The sequence below is a fragment of the Apaloderma vittatum genome, unplaced genomic scaffold, assembly GCF_000703405.1.
Source record: "Apaloderma vittatum isolate BGI_N311 unplaced genomic scaffold, ASM70340v1 scaffold5022, whole genome shotgun sequence".
In the NCBI taxonomy this organism is placed as follows: Eukaryota; Metazoa; Chordata; class Aves; order Trogoniformes; family Trogonidae; genus Apaloderma; species Apaloderma vittatum.
The window spans coordinates 90,941-107,821 of record NW_009701742.1 but is presented as its reverse complement, the minus strand read 5'-3'; positions in this window follow the sequence as shown (position 1 = coordinate 107,821).

The following is a 16,881-nucleotide window of genomic DNA, read 5'->3' as shown; positions in this document are numbered from 1 at the left end:
GGCTACTGTACATGGGCATTGACAATATTTCAAAGAAATTTAATAGGGTTTTAACGTGCCTGAGGACGTATTTTTATGATACACTGAAAAAAGCTCAAAAAAAATCACTGAAGTCTAAAGGTAAATGTTATGTATTTACAAAATATTTTGATATAAGTATTTAATCATCAGACCACAGTTAATATAAAATATATGCTCCAGTGTATCTGAAAAATAATATACATTTTAAAAATATACATGTCTATATTATGCAGAGAATCCTAAATTCACATCATTGAAGCTAATGAGTCTGATCTTACATAGCCGTTGGTTTTATTGTCTCTTAAACTGAAAGAAAAAAAGGAAAATAAATATACAGAATATACATTGAAGGATATTAAGGTTATAGATAAACCATAAAAAGCTAGGAAATACCATAATAAGCGTTGTATATATGTATGGGTCACTGGGGAAGTGACCAACAAGGGTAAAATTGGCATCTAGTTCTGAAATTACCGCAGGACTTAATACCGAACTGCAATGCCCCAGTGAGCAGGGGGAAAGTGTTAGTTTTCCTGATTGGCCCCTGTTTTCGTGGTTTGAATAAGAACCTTAATACGCTTCAAAGAAGATTATTTTATGTGTTTTCTTTGTAACGTGTTATATGTGTGGTTTTCCTACATGCCTGCTCACACGGACGCATTGTACATATGCATGTGTAGTCAGAATGCACCTCCTCCTCTTCCTCCCCTGGGGGTCCTGGTGCCCTGGGTGAGAGTGCCCACCCGTGCACACTTGCACTGGTGTGAGCACGGCCACGCGTGCACGGCTCCCATGCACAGACGGGCTGAGGGGATGTGCCCAAGAGCTGTTTCCGATGGTGGTTTCCTTTGCATGAGAAAAGGGATTTGCATTTGGCCTGACTCTGCTTGTGCATTTTTAGAAAGTCAAAGCTACAATACCCGCAAAAGCGTGAACGTACAGAAGGTGGAATATTATCCTTGTCCTCAGCCCTAAACCTAACCTTCCTTTTTCTGTTTTCATTTGACTGTAAGGGGCACATCTTTCCTTGCATGACAGCTTCGCAGAAAAATCATAATTCCCCATTTTGTTGTAAAGACATACTGTTCAGATAGATTCTACAGGGTGCTGGAAGTTGAGAGGGAGGGAGGATGTAGTCAGCTTGGGGTAGGACTGTAACAACTGGAAGCACTGAGGACAGGTGGTAGGAGTGGTGCATCTTTAATACCACTAGAAGATACCAGCTGCCATCACTACGGGACTTGAGTGCGGCAAATTATTCATTGTATGCGTTTTGTTTGCCTTGTGGCATGTCTGCATCGAGAAACCAATAGAGTGACACTAGCCTAGCTCCCTCTCACGTAATGACTAACACGGACCGTCATTAAAACGCTTTGACTTCCCTTCATTTCTCTCTCTCTTTCTCTCTCTCCTTTGTTTTCTGCCTCATTTTACCTCTGTCCTTTGCATGCTGGTGTGGTGGGCGGCTTCCTCCCGGGTGCTAACCCCTGGTGCGGAGCCGGGTGGGAGGGCGGCCGCGCTGTCTGCCGAGGCCAGGTGCTCCCCAGTCCCTCTCTCTCTCTCTCGAGCTTTCTATCGCATGCCCAGTGTAAGTACATTTTGCAAATCTCTTGGCGGTTCGTCTGGCTGCTTGCTATGTACATATTTTAAGGACAATCATATCCTTAAAAGGAAAATGGGAAAGTAGCTTGTCATAGGGGCGTCAGTATTTTGAGTCATTGCGACATACTGACGTTGATTCAGGGTAATGGTCGTGTGAGAGTAAAAATACAATTTAATGCTCAAATTAACTTTGTATTTATAAAACGCGCTTTTGTCTTTAAGCCATCTATGTTTTTTTTATTTCTAAAGGTAATAGAAAATTTAATATTTACTATGGCTTTCAATTTTCATAGAAATATATTTGTATAACTCCACACAATGCCTAAAACAATCATTGGAAGGAGGTTCAAAGGCTTTCTTTAGACCTGTATTTAATTCCTGAAAGATCCCTGTAAAATACTGTGAGATGTCTAAGAACAAACAGTTAATGGCTTGCTGGATTTAAAGGCTGAGACATAAAGACGTAATAGTCCTGAGGCATTCTGTGGTGGTTTGCATTCTTATTTCTGTTACCCTGTTCAAGAATATGTTTTCCTTGGCTTTGGTAGGTATCAAGGTAGAAGTGGTATTCTGAGTCCCAAAGATAACATTCCCAATGCTGTCGTCGTTTTGATTTTCTTAAAGAGTACTTTATTTGGTTTATTTGTTATTTTGTGGTCTGAATGATGCTTTGTAACTATCAGCTTGTATGTCATTCATAAAGGATTTTATAGATCAGGACTTGGCATTTAGTTACGTGTACTCTTTGCACTTTCAGGTTACTACTGGTAAATTTTGTATGTTCTTAGGATATTTCTATATATTGTGTAGTGTTTTATAGCTATCTACAGTGATTTCAGTGGTATACATTCCTGTCCAATATATCAGCACAAAAAAAAAATCCCTTCAGTAGCATGAAATGATGTTTTTGTGGACTTCTTTTGTCATGATAGGAGTTAAGTTTCCTGTACTATATGTCGCCTGCAACAGACATAAAGGGTCTTATTTTCCTTGTAGCGCGTATACATTTTGCTCTTGCCAGTAATAGGACTCAAACACATGTAGTAGATTTCAGCAGAAATTTCATGACTAGAATAAGAAAAATCTACGTTCAGTCTTATTCCACTGCTCACCAGCATTTTCTTCATCCACTGTGACTATCCTCCCAGCCATTCAGGGCAGTAGAGGACTGAATTATAAAAATCACATGTGTAGATTTACACTACGAAAATTAATTCACTGATTATTTTTTAATGAATCTTACTAAATTATTTATCTAAGCTAAGTGAATATTGCACCAAAGTCTTCAAAATGTCTGATACAGATGGCGTTTTCAGTAAGATACTAGAAGTGAGGATGAGCCAAATTAACAGGCTTTGCTTAGCAAAGCAAAACCTTGTTGTTTCTTAAATTGTGGTACTGACTGAGCTTGCAGATCAAAGGGAGCCATTGATTCCGCTACATGGCTGTGCTTGGAGGTTGTTGGTTTTTTTCCCTGCTCTAATGGACTACTGTCAGAAAAGGCTTTTCAGCAAGATAATTGTATGAAAGAGGGGGTTCGAAGGAACAATAGCCACTTACAAGGCAGATGGTTATCTAACAGCCACAACGGGGGACCCTAAGCAAGGTGGCCTGAAAATGTGTTTTCATAGTTACTGATATGAAAGGCTGAGGCTTCTGTCTTGGAAAAACAAATTGACATCGACTCAAAGATGCTGCAGAAATGAGTCTTGGCAGAGTTTACACGTGACAGCTTCTTCAGGGTTTGTTGTTTTGGTTTTCTTTTGGCGGGTCTTTCTTTGTGTTTTTTTTTTTTGGCTTTTCCATTTTTATTTTTTTCCCCTTGCTTTTGTTTTCCCCTCTTGCTTAGGTTTTCGTTACGATGACATAACCCCACGTGCCCAAGCAGAATTGCACAACAACTGACTCTTCTGAGATTCAATGCTGAGAACACACTGTCAGTTGTCTTCAATGGCCTGGGACCGGTTCCCGCTGAACATCCCTCCCTTCCCTTGAGGGGTGGATGGGACAGGGTGATGGGATTCCCCTGTCATGAGTCCATGTGCTGTTTACTGTGAGCAGGAGCTATCTGAATCTGACTTGCTGATGGTGTTTAGGGGACAGTTTATTTTTAATTTGACTCATAGGAATTTTTAGTTCATCGTTAGCTCACATCTTGTCTTCCCTGTGAGCATCCTGGCTAAGAATGGCTGGCATTGATCTGGTGTTGCCTAGGTCTGTTTCATATAGAAAGAAATGCAAGAACTTATCATATGCAAAGAAATAAGAGCTATAATCAGTTGAGACATGTCCTGGGGGCCTTTATTCCTGCAAAAGCAGGTTGTTAAAGCTCTTCTTGCCTTAGAGGGCTTCTCCATCCAAAACAGTGAGTACTATTGCCTAGGACCCCTGTTGTGGTTTTTTTTTCTTTTCTCACTGTCTCTCATTCCCTCTCAGCCTTACTGCAGTTGCTTGGGGAACTGAGATTTTTGATCTAGCCTTCCAGCATGAGAAAAGAGGAATTGCTGCCAGTGTATTCTTCAGGAGGTCTTTGCTCCTACTTCTTGGTCTTGAAAAAAATAATTCACCTTGAAAACAAGAGGCAAAGATATTTATAATGGAGATCTCTGCTGTGTGATCTCATGCACGTGGGTGAGGATTTTGAGTGACATTTTGCATGGAGTGGAATATATTCTTCCAATTTCCTGTTGTCAGTGCTTTAGCAAATATAGCAGGGAAGCATATCACTTGTGTAGGAAAGCCTAGAAGCTGTTTGTTATGGAGACTGTGCGGATTTTCTTTATCTTTGGGAAGAACTGCTTTTCTTATTCCTTTCTGTACATATTTAAATAAATAGAACCAAAGTCGTAGTGGAAAAGGTTCTGTACTTCACAGGGCAAGGAGTTTAAACGGCTAGGCTTCTTGTAGCAACTAAGGCTAATAGAAGAAGATTGCTTTGCCTACTTTAACATCACATCCAAGCAGTGCTCTGCAATAGAAGCTAATCCAGCTATGTCCACGTAGTTAGAAAACTGGCACTTACCAACATGACAATCTCTTTCCAAGGTCCAGTTGTGCTGTGGCAAAGCTTCCACTGACTCTGCTAAGAACTGGCAAAGGTCCTTAATCTCTTATCCTTAAGGAAATAGGAAATGTTTCTTATGTAAGTCTTCCTTTTTTAAAAAATATGAACATTATTCAGGTGATCGTGTGGTCTTTTATAATACTGTAGTAGTATTTTCACTGATCTGAATGCAGAACATGTCTTGGCATTGTTTTTCCATCTTAACAAGCAGCAACTCCCTCATATAACTCCAGTGCTCAGCATGTTTAAATTACAGCTAATACAATCACTGCCTTCCTTAATTTAACTTGTGATGGCAAAACCAGGACCAGATCCTTTCCAGAGTGCTAAACCCCCAGCTTATAGTGTAGTCCTTCATGTTTTTTGATACAGTAACTAATGATGGTTCCCTTTAACTATTGCATAGCCACATTCATAAATCTGTTTTTAGGGAGCCAAGTATGTAGGGACTGAATGGTAAGATCTTCAGCAGATTTTTTGTTATTTTGGATGAAGTTACATCAAAATAGTTGCTATTTCAGGTTGTTTCCATGGGCTTTTTATGAAGATGCATTAGAAGCTTTGAACATAATGTACTCGTAAAAGAAAATTGGCTACATCTGCTCTGAATTAAGCCTGAGCTTAAAATGTGAAAGCCACGCATCTGGTGATGCTTCTTGGTCAATGGCAGCAAAGGAGAAGGTCTGTACTAACTCACCTGCACGCCATGGACTAGGGGAGCAAGGCTCTGTCATGGGGAGAGTTTGCTGTCTGACCCTGCTGTGTGGTCCCAGCAGAGGGGTGCTGGGTGTCACTATTAGTTGGGGTGTCACTTTGGGGAGGTGTGTGCCAGATTGGATAGCAGCAGGGAAAGCCAGGGTGGTGGTGCTCTGCTGGGGTGGGAGGGTTGATAGGGCAGCTGAGAGATGGGATGAAAGCAAAGGCTGGACTTCTGGTCCTTGTAGAAAAAGAAAGTTAAACATCTATAAAATCTGGTGCTTTTTAAAAATTATTTTATATTTTTGGTGTCGGTGCTTGGATTGCTGTTTTTACAGAGTTAGGAGCCAGACTGTGAGAGTCTGTGAGTGCTGAGGCCAGTGTTCCTGCCCATGGATTACAGTGTGACTGCTCTTACCAACGCATGAGCTGGGCCCATTGCCTTCATTTCTGAAGGCAGTTTTTTGCGTAGATATTTCCAAAAATCCCCTGTGGCCTAGCACTGACCCGTGGCATCTCACTGCACTTCCATCCTCATTTTGCCAGAGGGATGTTCAAGGCCAGGTTGGATGAGGCCTTGAGCAACCTGGTCTAGTTAAGGGCACTCCTGCCCATGGCAGGGAGGTTGGATTAGATAATCTCTAAAGTCCCTTCCTACATAAGACATTCTATGATTCTGTGTGAAGACCCAAGCCTTTGGCAGGGTGGTGAGCACCAGTTGCAGCCTCACAGCCCAAGGGCGAGTGGGGAGGGAGTGTAAGACACACTGTGCAGCAGCACCACCAAGTCCTAGGTAGAATTCAAGTAACTTTTTGCAGTGCATGGCTCAATAAAAGCAATGTCACTCTGCTTTTCAAAAGAGGGAGCAACACTAAAACCGTTGCCTTTGTGTAAAAATAAAGTGAATCCTTTGCCATGGGACAGTTTGCAAGAGCTGTACAATATCTCAGTCCACCAGTATTCCTTCTGAACTCAGTGGATCTATTAGTGGTGTTGGTTGTTATTAAAATTTAGTGAAAACCCCATAGTTTGGCCCCATTTGAATTTGCCTTGCTATGTTTGTCAATCGAATCTGTCTCAGAAGACCTCTAGTGTCAAGGCTTGTGACCCTGTTGAAATGGAGGCTGAGGTATGAATGTGGTTGATGGAAAACATAGATTCAGTAAATCCAGAAAACACAGCATGGCTCAGTCTTTTATCACAGCCCAGCTCTGCTTAAATGTTATGTGTGTGGCTGAGGAAAACGTAGCAGGGACTGCTCCATGCTGCATCTGACAAACCGATGCTCTTGGGGTTTCCTATGTGCTGAAAGGGACAGATGTGTCCTGTTAGAAGTCACTTAACCTGTTTCTATAAGACGTGTTGTAGCTGACAGATCACTGTTAATTACAATTTTCCCTCATATTTTTTTGTGTCAGCCACCTCCAGAAAGGTAGCATATGACCTATCCAAGATAATGAGTGAGTAAAGGCAGAACTCCCTGGTCTTCTTATCTAATTGGTTTGCTAATAATCTGGTGAGTCTGTGTGCAGCAACTTTTTCTTACTGAAAGCTCACAACGCTCCCGGGGGTGTTTTTGTAACAGACTGTTTTGTAACAGACACACACTCTGCTCCCTTCCACTTCTACAAACCACAATGAGTATGTGTCTCCTCAAATCACTGTATTCTTAACGTATTTATGACCTAACTGATAGCAATAGATGTCTTTCTTCCCTGGCAGTTCACAAGGATATACTAATCAGTGTTTATTATATTTTTAATTCTGTAAATATTTATTTTGGTACTCTGTGTATTTATTGGCACTGATTCTGGTGTTTGCTTATGTGTCATTGTAAATGTTGATGGTTTCAATAGTCTTGCTTCTAATGAATGTAAGGAACTCAGACTAACTGCACTTTTCTTCCATTCAAAAATCTTACAGTGAAAAATATTCCCACTGTCATATTATGTGTTATAAAGAATACAGTTAATAAAATCAGTTGTCACTTTTCATTGATGAACGTGAAGGTTACTTTTTGATGTTTGAACTAGAGATAGAGCCAGTCAGTTCAGTGGAAAATACTAGGCTTTTGAAAGCAAGACATTAGGGAATTATGTCCCCAGAATAGCATAAAAGAGAATACTCAGGCATGTGCGCACTCTCATTTTTATGTAGAATTGCCTTTAGCAGATTTACTAATAACAGCGTAGAATAACTAGACTAAATTCATTACTTAGGGGAGGGCTTTCATAAATGAGAGTTTTATTCTTCTGGTCTTCTGTTTCATCAGCATGTTCTATTTTTCTTTTTCTTTTTTTTTTTTTTATGTTTTCCTCCCCTTTAAACCACTTTGACAATGGAAATGGACTGAGTTTCATTCTGTTTTTCACATCAGCTTTGCTTCCTGGTTCTCCTGGTCAGATAACCAGCAGGGAAGCTGTCTCTTTTGGCACAAATTGACTTTGGAGTTGCAGTTTTGGTGACAGCTGCAGTCTATTGTAAGCTATATTTCCCACCTTTAAAGCTGCGACTTGACTGCTATGACTATGCATTGAGATTTATTAGAACCTCTGTTTAGCAACTTTCTCTAAATTTCTTGCATTTAGAAGATGCATAAAGCGTTTGCGTTATTAGTTTAGTTTTAATCCTTAGGTCTATTTATTTCACTTAGCTAGGTAGCACTGCCTTTATAAGTGTTGTCCCATGTTACTACTTGTCCGTGGAAGATACTGAACCAGCCTGAATAAGAACTGGAATAAAATCTGTTCAAAAGTTTTCAAGGAACAACAAAGCAAAAAGTATGAAAAGCTCATTGTGCAAGTCAGGAGCAGGACATGGTGGCACAGTATAAATTGATCTATGTTCACAAAAGCATAGGTCCTCTTTCCAGTAGCTGGAATGAGGCTGAAGAAATGTTTTCCCAGTGATTTGATGCACAAGCAATTTTATATTCAGGCCTCCTTGGCCTATGTTCCCTATTGCATGTTTCTGTCTTTTATCCTATGCATCTGGAAGCAGAAGAGTTGTGTTTTAAATTATTCCCTGCCTCAGAAGATTGCCTAGTGATTACCTTGGTTATATCCAAGTATAGCTACTGGGGTTTTGGGGGGGCAAAGGGGTTGCAACAAAGTGCAGGGCCAAAGTACAACAACCTCATGAATCTCAGTAGATCTGTCTGATGCAGCTGTTAACACCTTCCACAAAACCGGACTACAGTAGCCTGGAAGATCCATTGTGACAGAAAAAAAATGAAGTCTCCTAAACCCAGGAGACTTGGCCCAAATATTCTTTTTGAAATCAAGATGAAGAAGCTGAGTTTCTAATACTAAGCTAAAAGTCCCTTCACTATTAAACCCAAGATCAGTCATTCCCAACAGTGCATCTCTATGATTTTGATGGCCACCTTACTGGAGAATTGTTTGCAATGAAAATCTCCCTGTGTCTCCCTGTTGAAGATGAATGCTCCATCCAGCTTGCAAATCTATCAACCAAGAAAGAGGAAAGCATATTCTTCACTCCTAATAATTGGTAAGGAATATTGGGCCAGCCAAATGACTGGGCGTTCTAGTCTCGTTTCAGATCCTTTCCCTTGAATCATGGTATGTTTCCCTTTCAAAGTGGTTGTACAGGAGTTATTTACTAGGAGCTCACATTGAGCAGACGCCTGCTCCTACCTACCACATTGCACATCTGCTTCCAATTAAAACCATTCCACAGTGCCCTGAGGGGGATGGGAAGGAGGCTCAAATGCTCTGCAAAGGGTTATTTCAGCAGCCATGGATGCCGCTGTGGCAGGCAAGAACCAAGAACCTGCTTCATCTCTAATGACACATCACTCCTTTTGCTCTACAGAGACCCTCAGAATTTGACTTGGATACTCATTTAGACCTTGGGAACAGGACGTTCCATGTTCTGACTAGTGAAGTCTTGTCCTTGACCAAAATATGTATTTTTTCCAGCTGAAGAAAAATATTTTTTTTAAATATATATATAGATGGAATCCCATAGCTACTATTCCAAATAGAACAAGTCAAATGCAAGGAGTCTGATGAAGTACAACTCCCCACAGATACTTTGGTCCAGAGGAAGGCCACGAGGTCCAGAGGAGGGCCATGAAGAGGATTAGAGGGCTGTGAAGACAGGCTGAGGGAAGTGGGCTTATTCAGCTTAGAGAAGAGAAGGCTCCGAGGTGACCTAGTAGCAGCCTTCAAATACATGAAAGGGGCCTACAGGAAATCTGGGAAAGGGCTTTTAACGAGGGCTAGTAGTGATAGGACAAGGGGAAATAGCCTGAGGCTGAAGGAGAGTAGATTTAGATTAGATATTAGGAAGAAATTCTTCACCATGAGGGTGGTGAAGCACTGGAACAGGCTGCCCAAGGAAGTTGTGGATGCCCCATCTCTGAAGTGTTCAAGGCCAGGCTGGATGGAGCTTTGAGCAACCTGGGCTAGTGGGAGAGAGGTGTCCGTGCCCACAGCAGGGGGAGTTGGAACTAGATGATCTTCAAGGTCTCTTCCAACCTTAACCATTCCATGGTCCTATACTCCAAAGACTAACAAACAACCTATGGGGATGCTGTTACGCAAAGACCCTTCACAAAGAGGCTTTATGCAGCACTCCCACATGAATTCCAGGTGAGATGACCTAGAGCCAAGAGTTTGCCACTGGAGGGGAGGGAGGGCTTGTGGTGTCTGACAAAGCACTGGTCAGGACCAGGGAGGTCCGAGCCCCTCTTCCACCACTTCCTCTCCTGGTAGTTGTGACCCGATATACAGAAGGCTGCAGGTATCACCTTTTAAAGTCTAATCCGCAAAATCAGCTGCACTTAACTGCGATGTTGCTCAGAACTTGTGATCTGAGGTTTTATGATATAATTTCACTCTCTTAAGCACCTGCACTAGGGAGGCTCAAAAACATCACGTGGCTGGGTCTGTTCTCCCATATGTCGTGGTGGGAGTCACAGACAGACTCTTGCTTCAGCCACGTCCACCTTCTCTGTTGGTGTCACCTGAAATTCATATGTCCTTTGGGTAGGTGAAAGACTTGAATAAAAACCCCCTGGGTGAAGGTCCTGGATGAGCAGAGGTTGACTGGGTGGAAGTGTGGCAGCATCGCAGAGGTGGTGGGAGAGATTGAGGCATCTAAACCTAAGGCAGCCAGAAGCCTTGCAGGCAGCGATGTCCTCTTCTGCTTCATGGGGAGATGGTTGCCTCCAGGACACCTGTGTGGATCAACGTGCTTCAAGAGCATATTAACTGTACGCTACCACAGCATGGGAACAAATGGTGCTGAACTCCTTGCAGGGAGATGGGAACATGCACGGTGACATGCAGAACGCAAAGCAAACAGAGATCCTATGACCAAATTATATTTTAAGGACAGAAATTATGCTAAATCTATATGTTATGTAAAGCAAATCTGTCCCCGTTCCAGCCCAGCTCCATTTGTTCACCTGTAAAGATTAAAACACAACCTAAATTTTGCATCAAAATAGGTTTGAATAAATTAAGGCAAATGTGTCTTAGTAAATATGAGTAGTAACAAGCCTGCTCTTGTTTATGGCTGTGAAGATACTGGCCACAATATAAAGTGGACATGAAAAAAATACCCGCTCTGCTAAAACTATGCAGAAAAAGGATCAGAAAAATGATGGTAACAAAAATCGGATGGCTTGTTCTGAGGATTTATTTAGGAAAAATAGAGAGAGATAAGAATTCAAATAGTCATGATCTATTTTTATGGTAAGGATATATTACAACTACATCTGTCTTTCTCTGAGTTTCTACCCTTCCCATTCTGCACTAATAGGTTTTGTTTACAGACATATAACGAATCGTACAAAAATGCAGCACTTAAAGTGAAGATATCAGTCCTGCCACTCTTTTGCTTACAGATGTCTTTTTTCCCCCTGTGTTAACAAATTAAGCCTTTGATCTTTCCAATTAGGCCATATCCAGTCATTATCATGCCACATTTAGGGTCTGATTACGCAGCTGCTGTTTTTGAACAGCTTCATTCAAATCAGTAAGAAATGCTCATATACAGCAACTGCAGAAATGGTGCTCTCATCCTTCGCAGAGACACCTATTGCTGCTTCCTCAGGGGCTTAGAATATTTATTTCCATCATCACTACATGACGTTGAACTTGACTGTTTTGTTGTTTTTTTTTTTCTAGGGTTCGATAGAAAGCCCCATAGATCTGCAAAGTTTTATGAAAAAAACAGTTGGACCAGATTACACAGTTAAGTTAACTTGTCTATGCTGAATCTTAATTCTCTCTCAAGATGTAAGATGTATTCAGACTGATTTAAAATAAATGACTCTATCAGAAAACAAAACAGACATCAGAGCACGAGCATAAAGGCAAATGTCAGCCTCTGGCTCTGAAACGACCAGGACCCTCAATCCAAGCTATGAAACCTTACATTTCTGCATCAGTGCAGGCAAACACACAGCACTATTTATAGCACAGCCTTTTACAACCCTTCTGTTAGAATAGGCTTCATCAGAGGATTTACATGACTAACCAAAAGCAAAAGCCTTTTGTACTTCGTTTCCCTAAGAGAAGGCCAGTGTGAAGGTGGTGTTCGCTGGGCTAAATTACAGAAAATATCAGTTACTAGAAAACCGGTTACTAATTCAAAGGCATCTGTTACCATGGCATAGGTCTCCTCTTCCCTCTCCATGCCCCAGATTTAGCACCAATGATGGGAGCTTAGTGAAAGCTCAAAAAGAATGGTTCTTACCTCTGAAAAATAAAATGCATAGTCAAGGAAGACCACATGTTTTCATGGCAACTAAGGAGTAAAGGGTTAAGACCTAGGAGATGGCTCTGAACCAATAAACAGCACAAAAGACTGCTAGCAAATCAAGAGCCCAATGTGCTCTCATTTCCCTCCTTGTATCTTCAATTAAACCCTTTGGGCCACAAAGTTACTGTTCCTGCCAAGGACAACAATCAGCATGAGGTGATTATTTTAGATTCTGCTACATACCCTGCAGTCTCATGCAAAGGGAAACCAAACCTCCCTTCACCCTCTGTTCTGATTTCCAGGGCAAGGCAGGCCCACCAGCTAGTCCCAAGCCTTTCAGCTCGCTGTGCCAGCTGCAAGCACCCGGGCTTCCCCCAGAGATGCCACTTTCTCACAGATGCGTGCCTCTTCCTGCCTTCCAGATGGCAGTGGGCTTCTTAACAAGCTCCCTGATTCCTCTTTCCCCCTTGGGATTTCATTTCAATGTTGTCGTGTCACATCTGCTTTTCTCCAGTTGGATGACATGCGGGAGCATGAGATGTAATGCTTCTTCGGGAGGTTACCCAATCTACAGCTCCCGTGGCCGTTTCAGACCTCCCTGGTCCAGAAGTGCCCCAGCACAGTGGGGATCACTAATGCTCTGATGTGCCAGTGACAGCCCCTGCCCCAGCTGCTGAGCAGAAGTAAGGACCACTTTGTTGAGGTTTGCAGGCTGCTTGTTTCCTTGTCTTGTTCTGCATCACTGAACTTACTCTTTCCTCCCTAGAGCTTTTCTGCAGGGCTTCTCGAGGCTCCCTGGTGCTGCTACAGGGCTGTTTAACATGGCTCGGGAAGGAGGAGAACGGCTGGAGAACAGGGCACGGAATTGCAGTCACGCTGTGATATCCTCTCACATGTGTCCTCTGTGACCTTCAGCGCAAAACTCCACCTCTTTGCTTTTTCCACCTCTAAATGGGGATTAAGATCCTTCTACAGGAAAGGTTTCATGTGGCCAAATCCTTCACATTTTACCCCACTGCCTGTGAAGTGATTTGAGGTGTGGGTAGGGGCATGGGGCAACAGCAGTACTCTGGTTTTCCCCATCCCACCCACATTTGTCAGGGGCAGGTAAGGCCATAACCTCAATGAGAAGAGGGGAGGAAAAACCCTCTTTCTCATATGCTTTGCATGAGATGGCAGTGCTAAGTACCCAGAGTGAGAATTTGTCTAAAGAGGAGCCATGGAGCTGCATTTTGCTCCCCCTGGCTATGGTGCTGGTGCCCCTGGGGCCCTGCAAATATGAAATTAAAGAGCTGGACAGGAAGGATGTCAAGTGGAATTGGGAGCATCATGAAGCAGTGGGAGAAGGATATTATAGTCCTTCCTTAGCTGAAGCCCCCTGGTGGGAATCCTTCCTTTGTCAGGGGCAGGAGAAAGAAATCAGGGGCTAAAATGTCTTGAGCCTCTTGATATGTCCTTAGACCTGGCTACAGATGCTTTTGCCACCAGATGGCCTTTCTGCGGTGTCCTGCACAGCTTTGACCTGTTGATGGCCACAGACTTTCTACTTTCATGAAACTAATGGAAGAAGCACCAGAGTAGGAAGTAATACCAGTCATAAAAGGGATGTTCTGCTTCCTTCCTGACTTCCAGTTTTCCACTAGGGATGGCAGCAGTAGTTATTCATTGCTCCCACCATGCAGCCAGAAAGCAGCTGGCCTTGGGATTTGATGAGCCAGATTTGCAGAGCAATGTTGTGCCATGGCTCTGGGAATGGGCAATGCAGGAACTGATATATTGGTTGAACTGGTGACCCACCTGATCAAGCAGTCTATTGCTCTCGACAGCTGCCAGCAGAAGAGATATTTTACAAAAACACATGAAGGTACAGAGTCTGTTTGGCAGAAGAGGTGCCTTTGAAACTTCCGGCAGTGATGTGTCTCTGTTTTTATGAAAATTGTTTGTATGGCTTATTACTGCTGAGGAAATTATTTCCATTTGCATAAATATTCACTTTTAGTGAATCTTTCAAGATTCTTTACTTCAGTAGTATCCTGTGGCTATGAGTTCCACACATCGTTACAATTCACTTAAAGAGGGAAAGAAAGAAACCCACCTTATGAGATGTAAAGCAAATGCCAAGGAAATTTTAGGTACTAGGTAATTGATTTTTAATTGGGCAGACTCAAAAAGAAAGAAAGGTAAGAGAAAGAGAACATCCCTATGGGGTGTACTGTGTTGCTGTGAGGTTGTTCGAAACAGCCTGATTACTCATGCACGACTCATGAGTTTACAAAGGAAGAAGTTGTGGGGTTTTTTAGGGATATTGGTCTGGAGACTGAAGAGATTTTTTGCCAGGACTGGGGATGATGCTGACCTGACACAGCTTCCCTCGTGTGCTGGGCAGAGCCGGCTGTGCCTTGCCGCCTGGCTTTCACCTTCCCTGCCTGCCCGGAGGGCAGCAGGAGCACTGCGAGGTACGGGAAACCTAATTCAGAAAGCATTTGTTTCCAAATCACGTGGTGCTTTGTTGTGGTGCTGGTAGTTTTTAACCAGCTCCTGGCTGGGTTTATTGTCCTTCTGCGTTTCAAAGGTCAGCGTTGGAGAGCAGGGTGCTGCCATGTCTCAGTGTCAAGCAGCATCTTGGCAGGGCAGAGCTGGTGCCTTAGCTCTCCTGTAAATCATCCCATGCCAAGGTCTGCTCATTACATGTTATATCCCATAGGAGACATAGTAGTTAATTTAACAAGGTTTTGCTGTGGGCTCTATTTCAGTGACTGGGTTTGCCAGAGCATTGTCCTGAGAGTCCCTCAGCCCAGCCCATACCTACCTGAGTGCGGCCCCCACCTCAGTGAGCCCCTCCTCTTGGGCCTTCTCGGTCTGTCCCTTACGGAGTGCAAAGGCATCTCTGAAGGTTACCTGGTTCAACTCTCCCGCTCAAAACAGGACCACCTAGAGCCAGTTGCCCAGGACCATGTCCAGATGGCTTTTGAGGAGGGAGACCTCCCTGGGCAACGTGTTCCAGTGCTTGGTCACCTTCACAGTACGGAAGTGTTTCCTGAAGTTCAGAGGGAACCTGTCTGTGGTTCAGGTTGTACCCATTGCCTCTGGTCCTGTTGCTGGGCACCACTGAGAAGAGCTTGGCTCCATCCTCCCTCCATATGTCGTTGAGATCCCCCTAAGCCTCCTCTTCCCCAGCCTGAACAAGAGATATTTTATCTAGAAGTGTCAGAGGCCACAGCACTGCCAGAACCACATTGGAGAAACATATTGGGATTGGCACTGTCCCTCCTCAACTCCACACCATGCTTTGCCCCACAGCAGGCAAGTGTGAGTACCTGCCTGGAGCCCAGTGAACCTGGAGAATATAAGGCCATATGCTGTCCCAACAGGAAAAGAAGGGACACACAAATCCTCATGCTTTGTGTGGGCTCGGGGCTGAGAGATGATGGAGTGGTGGTGGGAGGGCTGGAGGGATTTCTTTCTAAGCAGCAGCACCAACTTGCAGTGTCACCAACTGGTGCCTAATGGCCTGAACAAGCTCCATGCACCTCCTTGCAGCAGGTACGGTGGAGCTGCTGCTGCTGCTGGCAGTGCACATGAACACTGCTGCTTTTCTCCAAGTCCCAGCTCATCCTTCTTTTTCCTGTTAGATACTCCCACGCAGAGATCAATTCCATTATGAAAGGTGAGGCATCAGCTCAACTGTGAAGAGCAAATGATTTAAGACATCCCTGTACTCTGCTGTGGACCCTTAACTATATGAGAGCCTCTCTAGGCTGGTGCTGTGCCAGAGCCACAGCCCCTGTGGCTTTATAGCACCAATAGACAAGACAGAAGATGGGCATCTGGAGAGATTGAGTCCACCTCAAGGAAATGTATTTAAGTGGGAAAGCCACCTACAGGACTAAGGGACACCTACGTTTTAGTCCTGCTTCTCCCACTCCCCTGCTGTCTGCCTGCGTGTGAACCAGCCCACCTCCTCCCTGGGCATTTGCACAGCGCAAATATCACTTGTTGGAGTATCATCTTCTGCTCCAGCTGCCCAAGAATGGGTGCAGGAGAGGAGTCCAGTTTGTGTTTCTGTCCAAGCTTGTGCTAGCTCCAGGGACCATTCTCCCCTATGACTCAAAGCTCTGACACAAAAATTAGGTCCATGATACTCTTCATTGGGAGCGCGCCATCAGCAACATGTGATAGTTTCTCACCTCTTACCTTCCTCTGCTGCAGCTGTTATCTCACCCTCCTGGGTAGTCTGAACAGCGTTACTTCCACTGAGGACCCACCACCCGCAGAAGGGCTTGTGCGCTGCTGTGGTGCTCTGCCTGTCATTAGGCGCTGACCCTGCTCTTGAGGGTGGTGGTTGAAAGCTTCGCAGGGAGAGGGATCAGATCTTTGCAGAGGGTTTTTCAAGCCCCTCCAGTGTTAGAAAAGCTACAGTGCTTACAAGGCAAAACTTCGAATTCTGTGCAATTTATAATTTCCTTTAATTGCTCAGAGCGCTCTAATTTTTACACCGTTGTGAAAGGATCTTTGTTTACAATGATTGCAGAGGGTAATATTTGTAGCATGGGTAACCATGGCAATGAATAATTCTATTCTCAGGAACTGTGCCAGCTGCACGAATGCCTCATAGTAGCGCTCAAGCAGTTTGTTAATGAGAGACTTCTCGTTTATTGCAGGAGGACATTTTCCAGTGTCCAAACATTAGTCTGTAGTTTCTTGAAAGCACATTCTTTATCAGTAATACATGAAGGGAACAAACCCCAACAAAACCAAGCAAA